We start from the raw sequence: 6,000 nt of genomic DNA, 5'->3' as shown, positions 1-6,000 counted from the left end.
ATTTTAGTAATGTTAGGTAATACTTGAAGTATAAATCTAATTATTTGTTACTCGTTTAGTAAAAAGGATGTGATTTTTCGGTAATTTCCAAAAATGATTGCCTATCGAAGTCGCGGGGTCCAAACGATACATATCGAGCGTGCGATCGTGAATCGATCATGCTACTCTGGTGGCGGGCGTTGTGATTAATTATTTCTGACCGCAATTTTTATCTTTTGTCCGTCGTTCCCTTAGTTGCTGTACATTACATACCTCCGCGAATTATTTGTGAGTTGCTAGGGAATCCCAGACGGTTTATTTCGTTAGTGAGTGCTATGTCTAGTGTTCTTGACGTTTCTTCAGCGGATTCTCTCACATGGAAAAATCCATTTCCATGTTTATCCAGCGTAGAAAATTGTTCAACTTATTTCCGCAAATATGGAGTACTAGCGAGTGACGAAAGAAGGGACTGGGTAGACTGTGGTGGCGCAAAGTGTGTAAAACTACGTAAGAACAGTTTCGAAGCTGAAATACCGTTTACAATTTCATTACGGACAATGCAGAAAACGAACGAGTATCATGAAGAATACAAGGTTCCACTCTTCCAAATTATCCATCCAGACCACCGTAATGGAATTTGAGATGATAACACCGACGACGAATAAGGTAAGCCGTTTCCTTTGCAATTACAAGTGTTTTTGTAACTCTCTTTTTTGTCGTTGCTGTAGCGACCACCTTAAACATACTCCTAACGCCAACCACCGGAGTCCCATGATCGATTCACAATCGCACGTTCGATATGTATCGTTTGGACCATGCGACTTCGATAGGCAATCATTCTAGGAAATTACCGTTTTTTCTGAGTAGTGTTATTTCAATTGTGAGATGTTTTGGAAAGCTAAACTTAACTTAGAGTACAATTTCAGTACTGAAAAGGTCAGTGTTAGTAATTCACCCAAATCAATACCGCCTCCCTGTCCAGGTCACATGTTTTTCAAAGACATTGAATCTACTAAAATGTTTTCATCTGTCAGCCAAGAGGATTTCACTTACATTTCAAAATAATACGTCCAGCATTGCACACCGCAAAGCCTGTAGCTAGTATATTTTATTCTTCTTCATGAGAGAGCAGAATATATCGCGATCCACCGGTACTACTTTAGAGGTAAGACAGTCTCATTTATTTGTTACGTGCGCGGGTACCGAAGTTACTAGCTTTGAATGCGGCCAGAGGATTAAGTGCCTAAAGGGGCTGAGTGTATTTTGCAGTGACTGAATTACTTTATTAGTTTTGTCTAATCAGCTCATATGAAGTTTTTGCTAACAATAACACATAGTAAGTGCACCACTTGCTGTTACAACACACTATACGATAACGCCAGATTTGTATGCATACCCAGTTCACGCATTCATTCTGTGTATTACAAAGAAGAGATTTTTTAAAGAAAGTTACAATTTCATTCGACGTATCCTAAGAAGTTGATCTAAAGAACGTTACGTTTGGTGACCCTGCCTTCCATATAGCCAGTTACTGATGATGCCACGTCGCAAACCTCACATGCTATTGAAAATTCCATTGACAATCCATAGCAAAATTTTGCTTAGGAATTAACCGTAACCTCTGTGAAGCAGCACGAAAAAATAGAGGCCACCCACCGACATAGCGTGATATCTGCAACAGGTAAGCGACATGCTGTCCTTGAAACCAGGAACGGCGCTATCAAAAATACCGTCGGGCCGCACAACGGCACGCAATAGCTTACTTCAAAGAAATGTTAAGCCACACTGACCAAAATAAAACTCTGGTCCACATATATCAAGTCCACTGACGTCAAAGCAACTTCTTATTACTCTCAATGCCAATCTAACAGCAGTGCACAGACCTTATGAAAATAATCGCCATGTCATCAGCAGAAAATAAGTCAACAATAAAATAACCAGGGTTCAATACCACCAACACCAAACTGTAAAGCATATTTATTTGAAAACAGAGATTTACAAAACTGATCACATCTACATTCATCTCAAAATATAATGCAAACCAACAACAGAGCTGGATCAATTATGATGTGCTATGTAAATGAAATGTATTGTACAGTCGTGCTGAAAAGTTTTCGAAGGACCTAATTTGCATTTCGCCTGATTCGCATACAACCCTCATAACGCAGCTGTCTAGCAGGTCCTCTACTCGCTCCTCGGTACAGTCGTGTGACTATTGAATATGGTTCCAACAAATTACCACTAGAAAACACTGCTCTGTAACGCAATAACTCAAGATGTAAAGTAATACCACGATACTAAACATATCAGGGAACACCTTATCACAGGTAAGACTTCCTTAAGGCTTGTAAGCTTACATTTATTACAATAAATGACATTCCTGAAATGTTACCACTCTCATTATTACGTCAGATTGCTAATGCACGTAGTACGTTCGTCGTATTCATGATTTCCTCTTCAAAGTAGCATACCGTACTTGTTATTTAACACAAAATGACATAAAAAATTTAAGTTTTTCACGGGCTGCTAGTTGAGAATATGTATGAACTACTGACGAGGCAACGAACCGTCTCGTTCTGCATATGGATTCGAACCCAGGTCGTGCAGACTAAGGAAAGATTTCGTGACTGACGGAAACTAACAGTCATTTTTGACTAGGCATACAGAGAGTTATACACCTCTATTTAGACAGTATCAGTTAGGAAGTGCTAACTTTAAATTACATAACGTAAACATTTTTAACGAACGCGGTTTTCTGCCCAGCATCTGTTGTCCCTGTTAACGAACTACGATAGATGTTAAATATGGCTTCTTCACTAGTAACTTAATTGAAATGACGTGAGGTAAAGCTTTGTGTTGGACAGGGATTCGAACCCAGAACCTAATCGGATTGTTATCGAAGCACAATCAACTAAGACATATCGGATTTTCTCTGCAGAAGCAAGATGTTTTAACTGAAATGACGAGAGGAAAAATTAATTTAATCCTTCTCAGGACTCCAACCCGGCACCTATCCCTGTTATATTTTAGAGAAACCGAACGTTAAACATGCGTTTGTTACACCAGCTGCGACATGTGAGCATGTTTGAACTACAAATAATATGACGATGAGTTCAGTGCTGACTGGTAATCGAAGCCCACACATACCGTTGTTGACTACACACAAAGAGACGTCAGCTACCAAATTTTTCTCCACCTGTAACTCGGAATAACATCCTTGATTTTACAGTGATCCCGTAAATAGTACTGTGTCTCACTAGGAGTCAGAAACATCAGATATCGTTAGTGTTAACAACGAATGAAAAAAAGTTAAAACTCAATATTAATATCCACCAGCAGATAGGTGTTCTCATGCTAGAGCTTGATAACACATAATGAAAACATTAGCGCCGGGCCAGGATTCGAACCTATTCACGCGTAACATGTGGCGACGTTAAGAAATCTGCAGTTTTGAACAAACAACAAATTGTATTCGAGCTGTATCGTCTCGAAGGCATCAAATTCCGCGTTAAGGGCGGTCCAAATTGCATTCGCAGTTCATAACCAATTTTAACAGCATACAGAAGCTCAAATAAAAGATGGAATAAGTGTCCTGGGACCCTACATAGCATTTGTTTCGTCACTAGAAGTAAATAACTGTATAAGAAACATTACTGATATGAAGTTTCTGCATGTCGCTACTCCTGACTTCATTGTGGTTCAGCCTAATGTCTACTTGGTAGAGTAGGGAATCATGTTTAGTGTGAATTTGAGACCAGAACGCCATTATACCTTCTTCACTTGTCTCTCCCTATCAAAAATCATCGGCAAAAGTTGGACTCGAAGCCAGACCCTGGGTATATATGAATATGTCAGTAATCCAACACACCACCAAACCTTCTGCCGTGTGGTTCATTTTTCTATTGTAACGCTGTTGTGCCACACTGGATGGGAATTCTGACTCACAGGCTCCCTGTAGTGGTTTGCAGCATGTTCAGTACATTCATTTACTTGGGTGACCGAATCACCATGAAATAGCTGCCTGGGCTATCAAGTGCATACATTCGACTCTACACTCTTGGAAATTCAAATAAGAACACCGTGAATTCATTGTCCCAGGAAGGGGAAACTTTATTGACACATTCCTGGGGTCAGATACATCCCATGATCACACTGACAGAACCACAGGCACATAGACACAGGCAACAGAGCATGCACAATGTCGGCACTAGTACAGTGTATATCCACCTTTCGCAGCAATGCAGGCTGCCGGGTGTTGGCCCTGTGTGCCTCAGTCGTATGCAGTCCTGATTGTGGCGCTCACCTGTACGGCGCCAAACACGCATACGACCATCATTGGCACCAAGGCAGAAGCGACTCTCATCGCTGAAGACGACACGTCTCCATTCGTCCCTCCATTCACACCTGTCGCGACACCACTGGAGGCGGGCTGCACGATGTTGGGGCGTGAGCGGAAGATGGCCTAACGGTGTCCGGGACCGTAGCCCAGCTTCATGGAGACGGTTGCGAATGGTCCTCGCCGATACCCCAGGAGCAACAGTGTCCCTAATTTGCTGGGAAGTGGCGGTGCGGTCCCCTACGGCACTGCGTAGGATCCTACGGTCTTGGCGTGCATCCGTGCGTCGCTGCGGTCCGGTCCCAGGTCGACGGGCACGTGCACCTTCCGCCGACCACTGGCGACAACATCAATGTACTGTGGAGACATCACGCCCCACGTGTTGAGCAATTCGGCGGTACGTCCATCCGGCCTCCCGCATGCCCACTATACGCCCTCGCTCAAAGTCCGTCAACTGCACATACGGTTCACGTCCACGCTGTCGCGGCATGCTACCAGTGTTAAAGACTGCGATGGAGCTCCGTATGCCACGGCAAACTGGCTGACACTGATGGCGGCGGTGCACAAATGCTCCGCAGCTAGCGCCATTCGACGGCCAACACCGCGGTTCCTGGTGTGTCCGCTGTGCCGTGCGTGTGATCATTGCTTGTACAGCCCTCTCGCAGTGTCCGGAGCAAGTATGGTGGGTCTGACACACCTGTGTCAATGTGTTCTTTTTTCCATTTCCTGGAGTGTATTTTGCAATCCCAGAAATAAAATCACGTAATGCCATCTACACAGAGCTGCCAACAGTGTAGGATGCAGAAATTTAATTAGGATGTGCTCCTTTCCACTCTATTGCGTTATTTGTTCGTTGGAAACGTCGTGGAATGCAAAAGAAAAGCTGTAACTGTTTGTATCTCAGAAGTCTACATCTGGCCATATGCATTATTTCACAACACTGTCGAATGCCGAAGTTCAGGCGGAATTGTTGACTTCTGGAGTTGATCTAGTTACGGTTCAGCGGGTAGTGTAATGGTAAGTGTAGGACACAATAGACGAAACATCGCGAGTTCAAATACGTTCACTGCTACATTTATCAAAACGCAATTTTGCTGTCTGCTGAAGTTATCAATCTAATGGAACTTTGAACATAATTCCCTTCAGTTCTCAACCAAAAATAGTTGCATGTGCGATAAGGGCCAACTACTGCGACATTTTTTCTTTTCAGGTGTAATAGACGGCCAGGCAGCAGATGCAACTCGAAAATTTTGTATTACGTGTGGGGAGGGCGCATCGAGCCAAAATATGTCAGAAAAGTATTTTCTACATTAGCTCTCCTGTGATAGTGGCATTTTATTCTTCTTCAAACCTTGTTTGACAGTTTTGAGAAATGGCTCTGAGCACTATGCGACTTAACTTCTCAGGTTATAAGTCGCCTAGAACTTAGGACTAATTAAACTAAACTATCCTGAGGACATCACATACATCCATAACCCGAGGCAGGATTCGAATCTGCGACCATAGCGGTCGCTCGGTTCCAAATTGTAGCGCCTAGAACCGCACGACCATTACGGGCAGCGACAGTTTTGACTCAGAACAAGTTTTCTACATGAATGTAATCAATAAACTGCATGTGCATTGTTAGACTGTTATACGTAATATCAGCGAATTGGCATATATCGTTGACGATTAATTTCTCTCTC

Source organism: Schistocerca gregaria, chromosome 3 (genome assembly GCF_023897955.1).
Source record: "Schistocerca gregaria isolate iqSchGreg1 chromosome 3, iqSchGreg1.2, whole genome shotgun sequence".
Classification (NCBI taxonomy): domain Eukaryota; kingdom Metazoa; phylum Arthropoda; class Insecta; order Orthoptera; family Acrididae; genus Schistocerca; species Schistocerca gregaria.
This window is presented reverse-complemented; position numbering follows the sequence as displayed.